This window comes from Microcebus murinus, chromosome 1 (assembly GCF_040939455.1).
Source record: "Microcebus murinus isolate Inina chromosome 1, M.murinus_Inina_mat1.0, whole genome shotgun sequence".
Taxonomy (NCBI): Eukaryota; Metazoa; Chordata; class Mammalia; order Primates; family Cheirogaleidae; genus Microcebus; species Microcebus murinus.
In genome coordinates, this window is record NC_134104.1 from 86,780,723 (window position 1) to 86,793,042 (window position 12,320).

The 12,320-nt window shown below is 33.5% G+C and overlaps 1 protein-coding gene and 1 pseudogene across 3 annotated transcripts in view; one reads left to right on the plus strand and one right to left on the minus strand.

Annotated features, from left to right (window-relative positions):
- NAALADL2 (N-acetylated alpha-linked acidic dipeptidase like 2) overlaps positions 1 to 12,320 on the minus strand; it is a 1,254,620-nt gene that overhangs the window by 647,864 nt on the left and 594,436 nt on the right. The gene's annotated exons all lie outside the window — the stretch shown is intronic.
- LOC142874863 (uncharacterized) lies at positions 3,315 to 3,460 on the plus strand (annotated as a pseudogene).

A 12,320-nucleotide genomic window follows, 5' to 3' on the forward strand; every position in this document is an offset into this window, starting at 1 on the left:
GAGCTTAAAATGTACCATCCATTGTGCTAAGGCATGGAGGTGCAACAGGGAGAGTTTTAAAATTAACAAGGCTTTAGGAGTTCATAAACTGATACTGAAGACAAGAATGCAAAAATCTTTGGTGTTTTTCATTAATGCTATACTTTTACATCTTCAGAGAAAACAGTGACATACAAATGTTCTTTAAAGTATGTTGAAGATTCTCCTGACCCCCTAAGTTACATCTTCTTCTGCCAATGCCTAAAATACCTTAATCATTTGAAGTGAAGTCCACTGTTACACAATAAACATTCTCTGAGGGCATAACACATTAAACCATTAAATTCTTAGCTCAAAATTAGTTTATTTAATTGATTGGTTAGTCTCTGAGAATCCTGAAGAGAGAGAAACTAGAATAAATACCCTCAACATTCTAGCCTCAGATGAGTCTGTATAAGCATGCCTGCTACTCAACCTAAGCACTGATGTTCTATAACCACCATGGCAGCCCTGCTGTACTTTCTCATGACATGTATAGATTTCTACATTGTAGTAAATGTATAGGTTTTTTTTAGCATAGTTCATGTCCTGTATCTCAATCAAGCTTTGTTACTCCTGCTATTACTTCTAGTTCATGGAATCATCTGGCCCTCTACTTTATCTGACACCTCCTGTCTTTACTTCTCTTTGGCCATGTAGGTTATATATCCATCATCATGTGACTCTGTCTCTTGCCTATATCTTCAGTTGTTTTTCTGCTTCACCTGCCTGATAGATCCCCTCCCGCCCAGATTGCAACAGTGGTCTACTTAATCTGCAATTGAATTTGGCCTGTTGAGAACTGACAAAAAATTAAATAAATAAATAAATAAATAAATAAATAGAAAACAGTCACAAACATCCTCAGGTTGGTAACAAATTTTGCAGCACAGGTTCTCCAGAAGCAAAGAGAAGCAAGATGGTCATTAGAGAGGAGATTTTCTGTAGCTAAAGCAGACTCTGACCTAGCTGACACTGAAGGCCACGTGCTGAACATACTCCCTCCTGGACAGTGATCCTTCCTTGAAGTGGAATCTACGTGGTATACTCTATATCTACTATATCACATCTTCTGCCAAAGCACTTCAATAAAACTGTCCACTGACTTTCACATGAAATCAAAACTTGTTTACATGGCTGATATACCCTTTTGTGGCCAGGCCTGTGTCTATCTCTTTATCCTTCCTTTGCATCACTCCCATTTTTACACTCATGCTCCAGGTAGGCTAAATACTTTATTTCCAGAAATCACTGTGCTATGTATCACACATCTCTCTTTGGCACGTGTTTTTCATTCTGTGCTGAACATTCTTCTTCCACTTTCTTTGCTTAATTTCACATTATCTTTTGGATCTCAATTTCTCAGCTAGCTAACCCTGTCCCCTCAAGAATGTGTTATGAATCCCCTTTATCAGCATCTATAGCACTCTGTCTTGCCTCTGTCATGCACTCATCACAGTACAATGTAGTTGCCCATTTGCATAATTGTTTTTCCCAGTAGACTATAAGCTCTCTGAGAAAAAGGACATGATCTTATGCATACAGTTCATTTTCCAGTCCCACGTGAACACTTGGCACCTAGTAAGTATCCTATATTTATTTTTAATAAATGAATAGTTAGCATTATAACTTTTGCCGAATACTGAGAGGCAGAATTGTATTAGGCCCCTGGAATGCATCATCTTATTTAATCTTCACAAATATCCTACCACAGGGTAACAGGTATCACTCAGAAAGTTGGCACTGAGGGCTTTTTAGTCAAGTGCCTAATGCAGATAACAGATGGAGCTAAGACTCAAACCAAGGTTTGTCTGACTGAATTTAGATCCCTTTTTAAATCCATATTATCTCCTCTGTAGACTATACACCCCTCAGAGACAGTCTAATGACCAATCTCTTCATGTCGTTTTATTCATGCATTTCTTTATTCATCACCACTCTGTTCCTTACCACTCAATTAGACCTATATAAATACCAATTGATTGAATGGTAATTGTCACCATATTTATCAGTGTTACCCCTTTATTAGGTTTTTGCATTTTGCTTTTGACCCAAATACAGAGGGCATGAAAATAATTTGCAGTGCATAATTTTTTAATTAAATATTTTTTTTACTATAGAGCAGGGGTCCCCAACTTGTAGTGAGTTGTATAATTATTTTCATTATATGTTACAATGTAATAATAATAGGAATATAGTGCACAACAAAGGTAACATGCTTGAATCATCCCAAAACTATCCACCCCATCCCCAGGCTGTGGAAAAATTGTCTTCCATGAAAACTGTCCCTGGTGCCATAAAGGTTAGGGACTGCTGCTATAGAGAAACAAAAGTTGAAGATTAATGCTATATTCAACTATGAGAATAGATATAATTTGATGAAAAGTGCCTACTTGTTGTTTCAAGTGAAAATAGGGTTAAAGTAATGAATTTAAATTACAAAAAGAATCAGGTTAGAAGTTGAACAAAATTCTCTGAATATAAATAATAAAATATAAGAACATGATACCAAGGGAAGATATATGAATCACCATCTATGTAGCATTTGAGAATAATGTTGATAGAGAACTATCTATTTGAATAGCAGAGACATAGGAAATAAATTACATTTTCGAGGCTTCTGATTATGTTCCCATCTTTCTTATCTGATAATAATGACCTTTACATTTCTAAGAAAGATCAAGTTGTATGTGTAAAAAGGGAAAAAAAGAACATTTCCACCATACAAATTACAAAGTAAAAAGGAATCCAAACTTCTTTCTTCCAATGAGTCACTTTTTCAGGTATGAATATCCAACACTACATTTTAATTTTTATGATTACCAGGGCAAAGATAAATTTTAAACAGGAAAAAGAAGCAATAATTGTCAAGGAAATGAATAAATCTGAGGGTAAATCTATCTTCTCTTCTTTCTAAATATCATAGTTTATGCCTTCCAAATATTTAATCAAATATTTGCTTTAAAAGTCTAATTTGCACCAGGAGACTTTTCAGAAAAAATACTCCTGATTGTCTTAGGGAAAGATTTGTATTTGTTTTTAATATATGATTGGATAGAAAAATTCAGAGACAGACAAATACTTCACTTCTTTCAACAAAATATACTTAAAATACCTAATTTATACAACCTTTGGAAAAATATTTGTAAAAATAAACAAAGGGAAATAAAATCTCTATTTTTTTATATATGGAAACATGCTAAAAATCTTTTTCTAGCCCTTTAGTGCAATTTACATAGTCATGCACTACAGCTCTAAAAGTAAACTGCCAATAACAATATATAATCAAAATTTGTATCACTTCTTGGCCTTTTGGCTAAGATCAAGTGTATAATCAAAATTTGTTGTATGTATTTCCTAAATACAAAAATACTATGCAAAAACCAAAGCCATTTTTTGTAAGTTTGCAGCAAACTCATTTGGCAGCAAGATCTCATCTTTACTGCCATTAATTTTAAAGTATCTCAACAAGAGCCAAATGTTTGAGTATAAAAATATTAATATGTTTTATTATTTATAACACCTTTTGGGGTGTTATGTATTATATTACCATTATATGTAACTTAAAAAAAAAAAACTTTCCAATCTCAAACATCTGGATTTAAAACAAACCTGGCCCCAAGTATTTCAGATAAAAAATTGTAGATCTGTGTCTCTAGGTGATTGCCTATGACCTGTATTAGTTCTTGTTCAGTATCGATTCACTGTTTGATTGGTTCTCTTAGTCTCCACATCTCTGTATCCAGTTATCTAGAGCAGGTACCATGATAGTCTGCTACATTCTCTTTTTCACCTCTTGAACCTTGGTGGCCCAATAGTCTCTCAGAATTACTTTCCTGTCTGTCATTGGTTTCCCACTACATCATCTGCCTGGAAATTCCTTTCATTATCCCCAACCAACTTGAAATCCTGTAGTTATGGTTCCTAACATCCATGGCCAGACCTTGGAGAAGGAGAAAACTCACTTTCTAATTGAGGGAAATGAGTAAAGTGATAAAAGTCTGTTTAAGTACTATTCAGCTATAAGAAACAACAGTGATATAGCACCTCTTATATTTTCCTGGATAGAGCTAGAACCCATTCTACTAAGTGAAGTATCCCAAGAATGGAAAAATAAGCACCGCATGTACTCACCAGCAAATTTGTATTAACTGATCAACACCTAAGTGGACATATAGGAATAACATTTATGTGGCATCAGGCAAATGGGAGGGGGGAGGAGAGGATGGGTAGATACATACATAATGAGTGTGATGTACCTCATCTGGGGGATGGACACACTTGAAGCTCTGACTCTAGGGGGTCAGGACGGAAAAGGCAATACATGTAATCTAAACATTTGTACCCCCATAATATGTTGAAAAGAAAAATCTGGATCGATCTTTTGTCATGTTAATCCCACTTGGGAGAATCTAATCTAAAAAAACACCCTAAATATGGGACATATTTATGCATAGGTTCTTTATAGAAGTATTATTTATAAGATTGAAAAAAGTGGTGATAGTTTGCATGCACAAAAATAAGAAGAGGTTAAGTAAATTATGGCATGTCACTTTGTAGTATAGTATAGCACAGAACCATTATAAATTGATATTTAACAAGGATAAGTAAAAACATAATTAGGAACAATGTGCTATAAAATTCTAATGACATAAAGTTAGGCTAAATAAACTGGTTAAAATAATATGTTTGGATGCAACTTTTTAAAAAAATGTATGCATACTTATGCAAAGGAAACATATGCTAAATGTGATAGCACTAATAAAGATATCTTTTATTTTCTATATTTGTGCATCTTTCAATTTTTCCATAATAGGAATTATAGTGTAATTCCTAATATGAAAAAATATTTTTCTTTAACATAAAAGAAAGAGACATGCTTAAGACTACTAAATTTTATAATACAGATCTTTAGTACTACTCATCAGCTTGTAAGGGCTCAATTTCAGTGAATTCTATTATTAAGTTCCCAGAACAAAAACTTAACTGTGGGCTTATGGAGGGAATTATATAACATGGATATTTATTTTTGCCCACCAATGATATATCTATCTTTTTCCCCCAAAAGAATATTAGTTTGCCAAGAGATATTTTTAACCCAAAGCTTTATTTGATGAATCATCTCAAATAAATATCATAATTTTATTGACTTATGCAAACACAAGGTCACTGTGACCTCTTAACTGCCAAAGCTGGTAATCACACCAGACTCTTTAGAAAGTAGAAGTCTGCTAAATAGTGTTGCCCTACATCAATCAAGCCTTTAATTGGTAGCAGATTTTAAAGTATGAGGTCATTTTTGAAGAACAGCCTCATTACTGTGAAAATCCCACTTAGCATCTTCAGGGTAAAAAAAATGCTGAATTTTGATTTTTCTCTTCAAGCACGCTTATAAAAATGTGCATCACAATGTCTGCAATACTAGATGGCTTAGAGAGGAACAAACAGTTCTCTCTAATCCTCTCACTGGCCTGCCTGACTCTTAGTCCCCTAATGAGTCCTTCTACCTATATCTAGGACCACTTAGCTGCCACCCACAGCTTCAGTACCACCCTAACCTGTCCTCCTTTGGAAAAATTTGAAGCACTGGAGTAGTCGAGCTTTATTCATCCTATTGAGATATGTGTAATGACATTAAAGCTGGACACACTGACACCAAATGTCCACTGGACGGTGTTAAGTGCCTCAAAGCTTCCTGCCTCCTCCAAGTCAACTCCAAACTCTGGGCTCCACACCCTGACTTGTACCCTGCCTCAGCTTTAGTGTTTGTGTTTTTCCAACCTTCTCGCCCTTTTGGACTGCAATGACGTAACTTTGGTTCCTTCAGAACTCAGACGCTTTGGCCCCACAGATACTCTGTCTCCCCATCTCACCTTATCTTCCTTCTCTTCACCCTGAGGAGTTGGTTCATGATGGTTACTGAAGTAAAAGATGTGCTTTTCAGTCACCTTGCTTTTGCCCAGTATTCTCATTCCTTCTCCCCATAACACTTTAGGTCTGCAATAGTTTTGAACTTTGGGTCTGCAAATAGTTTTTTTCTATGCCAGTGTGCTTGTACTGATATTTTAATATGCCGCTATAGTGAGCAGCTCAGGGCTTATTCCTAACATTTTGCTCTAGAACTGATGTTCTCTTTGGTTCCTAATATTGTGCTCTCAAACCAACTTCCAAATTGTCTGGTGTTTATTACCTAAATATGTACTTATTTTCTTGGTCTCAGATTTCTTATCAAGATACCTACCTTTCTCTGACATTAGCTCTCTCTATCCTCCAGTTACAGTTCATATGACCTTGTAGGATTACCTGCTCTGTTCTCAGAGATAGTAATGTCTACAAGTTCTAAATGGCATTGCTATGGGTCTTTTATTACCATTTGAATTTAGGTTTTGAAATCTACATCTTTTTTTTTTATCGCTTTTTCACCAGCAATTATTAATCACTTTATTTGACTAACTTGGTGGTGTTTATTAAAAATTACCATATGCCAGCAAAAATCCCACTATGAGGTTTATGGTGTTGGTTATTTACAAATGCTTACTATACAAATCTCTGTTTATACATGTTTGTGTGCATATCATTCCTTGAGAAGAGCCTAGGGATATTAGAAAAATAATTTCAAGGATTTTTCATTACTGTAAAAAAAATATATGCCCCCTTTCACCTTCCCAACACAATGAATTATCAGTTTTCTTGGCAAGTATGTTAAATGATTTTGAAATAAACCTCTCACAGGTAATGATGATGCTCTATCAGAATTCATCACATTAACTGAGAATTAACCCATTCCTCCCAGTGAGAAAATTTACTCTCTAAAACATTCATGGGGATTGTAATCATAAGAGTTTAAAATATCAAGGATATTATTTTTAACAAAAATGATTATTTGCATTAATAGTAGAATAAGAGCCATCCATTAATAAAAAACTATACACAGCTGGAACCCATACTACTAAGTGAAGTATCCCAAGAATGGAAAAACAAGCACCAGATATATTCTCCAGCAAACTGGTATTAACTGAGTAGCACCTAAGTAGACACATAGGTGCTACAGTAATAGGGTATTGGGCAGGTGGGAGGGGGGAGGGGGGCGGGTATATACATACATAGTGAGTGAGATGTGCACCATCTGGGGGATGGTCATGATGGAGACTCAGACTTTTGGGGGGAGGGGGAATGGGCATTTATTGAAACCTTAAAATCTGTACCCCCATAATATGCCAAAATAAAAAAAAAAAAAAAAAAAGAAGTTAAAAAAAAAAAAAAAAAACTATACACAACATAAGGAATCAATTATTCTATTAGCTCAATGGTATGAAAAAAAAGCTCAAAACTTACTAATCAATTTATGTAGGATATCATATTTTTACTCTATGTGGCTATATTTTACATCTTATAATTTGAACTATAATATGTTCAAACCTATATAATAATTACTTTAGTTAAATTGATTTATGTCTTATTATTCTGATAAAATTTATAGGTGTTTTTAAAATCAATTATTGTAGAGTCAGTATAACGAAGGTAGACAGGTAGGTATTTATAGTCTCATTTAGGGTAGAAGTAGTAGAACAATATTTAAGAACAATGATTATATTACTGAATTTTAAGTAATCCCTTACTCAGTATCATACTTTATTACTCAATATTCCACCCTAACCCCAAGTCTTCAGAACAGTTTATTTACTATTGAAAATGGAGATGGCATTTGTACTCCCCTGTATTTTTTGCTCAGCATGTCCTCTAATGGTATAAATTGTGAAAAATAATATTTAGATGTCAGGGTTATTTGAGGACTAGAAATGATATACACAAAATACCAGGCACATAGGATTAATACATTGCTGTTGTTATTCATTTTTGAGCTACAAAACAGTCAGAAAGGGAGCCAAAAGTAAACTGGGTGAAATAAATGAATGATTTATGACAAGTATCATCGCTTTCAAGAGATACAATAGAAACGTGTGCACAAATAACTATTCAGTTGGAAAACTAAAGTGGCAAGTACAGGTTAAGTTTTGGCTACAAATTACTCTGAAGCTATTTGTCTAAGATCATTCTCCAAGGGAGCTCAATTTCATTATTGATATGTCTTAAGACACTTGAGCTCATTTTATAACATATGAGAGACAAGAAACCAACTAAGAACAAAAGAAGTAAACTGATTGCAGGCAAATCATACACACATGGAAGACACAGTCACTGCAAATATGTGGGTGCACAGATCCAAACCTCACTCTGCATAGAACTATAGAAATATCCAGAAAACTACTAGTCAGATTCCAAATAGATGATTATCTGGGGAATTAGCAACTTGCATTATTTGCCTAAAGATGATGCCAACTAGTTGTTTGATCCCAGGCAAATCATTTAATTTTTTTCACCTGTGTTGCCATCATCTAAAAATAAAATCATTCTAGATCAAAATACACAAATCAGCTGTATATCTATACTAACAACAAATTGTCCAAAAAGGAACTTAAGAAAAATAATCCCATTAACAATAGCGTCAAATAGAATAAAACACTTAGAAATAAACTTAACCAAAGAGGTGAAATATCTGTTCAATGTAAACTATGACATTGATAAAAGAAATTGAAAAAAACACAATCAAATGGAATGAATCTCATATACTTGTATTAGAAGAATTAATGTGGTCAAAATGTCCACATACCCAAAGTGATCTACAGATTCAATATAATTCCTATCAAAATTCCAAAGGCTTTTGTCACAGAAATAGAAAAAACTGTGCTAAGATTTATACAGAACCACAAAAGACAGCAAGTGGCCAAAGAAATCTTGAGAAAGAACAAAGCTAGAAGAATCACACTTCCTAATTTCAAACTATATTACAAAGATATAGTAATAAAAATAATATGGTACTAGAATAAAAACAGACAAATAAATTAATGAAACAGAATAGACAGCCAAGAAATAAACTCATCCATATATAGTCAACTAATGTGACAAGGGTGTTAAGAATACACAACGGAGAAAGGAGAGTGTTTTCAATAAATTGTGTTGGAAAAACTGGATATCTATACACAAAAGAATAAAATTGGACCCTTGTCTTATACCATACCAAAAATTAACTTGAAATGGGTTAAAGACTTCAATGTAAGACCCGAAACCATAAAACTCCTAGAAGAAAACAGGGGAAAGCTTCTGTGGCATTGGTCTTTGTAATGACTTTTTAGATATGACACCAAAAGTATAGGCCACAAAAGCAAAAATAAACAAGTGGACTACCTCAAACTAAAAAGTTTCTGCACAGCAAAGGAAATAATCAACAAAATTTCTGTGGAGTAACCCACAGAATGGGAGAAAATATATTTGCAAACCATATATCTGATAAGAAGTTAATATCCAAAATTTATAAAGAACTCATATAAGTTAATACCAGGAAAACATATAACCTGATTAAAAAATTGGCAAAAGACCTGAACAGACTTTTCTCTAAGGAAGACATAAATGTGGCCAACATGAATAGGTGCACAACATCACCAATCATTAGGGAAAAGCAAATTCAAAGCACAATAAGATGTTGCCTCACATCTGATAGGATGGCTATTATCAGTCAAAAGAAGAGACAGTGTTGGAGAGGGTGTGGAGAAAAGTACACTGTTGGTAGGAATGTAAACTGGTATAGCTATTATGAAAACGAGTATGGAGGTTCTTCAAAAAATTTAGAATAAACTATCATATGATTCAGCAATCTCCATTCAGGGTATATATTTAAAAAAATAAAATGAGTATCTCAAAAAGATATCTCCACTTCCTTGTTCATTGCAGCATTATTCACCATAGGCAAGATATGAAAACAACCTAAATGTCTGTCAATGTATGAATGGTTAAAGGAATTGTCATTAATGTACATGAAATATTATTTAGCCTTCAAAAAGAAGGAAATCCTGGCATTTATAACAAAATAGATGAATCTGAAAGACATTATGCTATGTGAAATAAGCCAGACACAGAGAGACGAACACTGTATGATCTAACATATGTACAATCTAAAAAAAAGTACAACTTGACAGATGTGGTGACTTGCACCTGTAATCCCAGCACTTTGGGAGGCCAAGGTAGGAGAATGGTTTAAAGCCAGGAGTTCAAGACTAGCCCAGGCAGCATAGCAAGACCCCATCTCCACAGAAAAAAAGAAAAAAGAAAATTTTCCAGGCATGATGATGTGCTCCTGTAGTCTTAGTTGCCCAGGAGGCTGAGGCAGGAGTACTGTTAGAGTCCAGGAGACTGAGGGTGCAGTGAGCTGTGATTGTACCACTACACTCCAACCTAGACAACAAAGAGAGACCATGTCTCTAAAAATTTTTTAAATAAATAAATAAAATTAAAAAGTCCAACTCATAAAAGCAGAGAGTAGCATAGTGGTTGCCAAGAGCTGGTTGGTGGAGGAAATGGGGAGCTGTTGATCAAAGGGTACAAAGTTTTCACTTTTAAAATAAATAAGTTCTTGGGATCTAATGTATAGCATACTTAACAATGCATCACTTACTTAAAATTTGATGAGAAAGATTTTAGGTGTTCTCATAATACACACAAAAAAAATGGTAACTTTGGGTGGTGATGGATGTATTAATCAATTTGACTTTGGTATTCGGTATACAACATACACATATATCAAATCATCATGCTGTATACCTTGAATATATACAATTTTTATTTGCCAATTAAATATTTTAATAAAAATTTAATAATAAATTAAACATAAGTAAATAAAGTAAAAACATTAGATTTGATGATTTTTAAGTTTTCTTCCAGTTCTAACATCCTATTATCCTATAGAAATCATAAAGAATCGAAGAATCCAACATGAAACAATACACTGGAGCTTTATAACATTTCTCTTTCTGAAATTCATTCATGTCTAAATCTTGATATTGAAAATCCATTTCTCCTTGTATTCCCCATACCTACTGTTCAATTTCCAAATGAACTGAAAAAATAAAACAAGACATTTTTCTAATCTTCTGTGCAATGATGGAAATACAGAATAAAATGTAAGAGATAAAATCTCAGCAGGTTTTAGGATGCCTGCTAAAAACTTCAAAGAAGGAAAAAAGGTAAATTGGAGAAATTATACTAATCAAATGGTCCTATGATTCTTTGAAACAGCTAATCTTTAAGTATTGACAATTACTTCCTTTATTTCAAATGTTGAAAAATTAGGCAACTGTGCTCTTAATATGTCTAAGAATTTGAAAACTTTTAATTATATATTTGTCTTTCTAAAGAAAGATTGAAATTAATTTCACTAGCAAGCACATTCTTCACAATTAAATCTTTTAAATATAATATAGTTAATAACATTAATTTTCTAAACTATTCTCTAATATTTTCCTGTTTATGTTTTGCTTTCTAATAATACTATAATTCTTGCTTCCAGGAGAGAAATCTTGACAATGCTCTGTATTTCTTAGCAGAGGGACAATAACATTTACAGAGGGACGATAACATTTATAGATGTGTATTGTACACCAACACAAAATCTATTACTATACATATGTTTTGTAATTACAAATACAAACTTACTGCACAAAAAGGAAAAATACATAAAAGTATAAAGAATTGAAATTGATGTCCTGTAATTACACCAGACTACTTTTACTATTAATATTTTGTATTTTTATTTCCATCTTTTAAATAACACATACATTTGAAAATATTTACTTATTTTTGAGGTGGGGGTCTCACTAAGTTGCCCAGGTTTGTCTCAAATTTATAAGCTCAAGCAATTCTCCCACCTCAGCCTCCCAAATAGCTGGGACTACAGGCATACACCACCACACTCAGCTAATATTTTATGTTGAAAACATACCATGAAAACTTTCAAATAATGTTAACTCAAATTAGTGAATTTAAGTGAGTGTAGTCAGCATAAATGTAACAATGTAAACAGTACTTAATAGCAATATTTCCAGATAAGAGTCATTAAAAGGCCAATTAAGATAATAGTTTACCTGAAAGAAACTGACATTTCTTCCTCTTCAGATTCTATCAAAACTATAGTCAGCATCCTAATTGGAATAAGGGTGCTCTTGATATGTCTGCAAAAGCCCTCCTATGGACCAAGTAAATATAGTTCATAATGTCTAAAGTTGTCCTATGTCAGTCCTGAAAGTGAATCTTTCTGCTATTCAAAGATTTACTATGTAAACTTCATGAATCTTTAGAAATTACCACAGGAATACCTTACATGAGAAAGGCAGATTCCCAAAGCAGTTCTAATTCATCTGAGTTACCATAGGCTGGGATGTAATCTATGACCTAAACCAAAACGCTCTGTT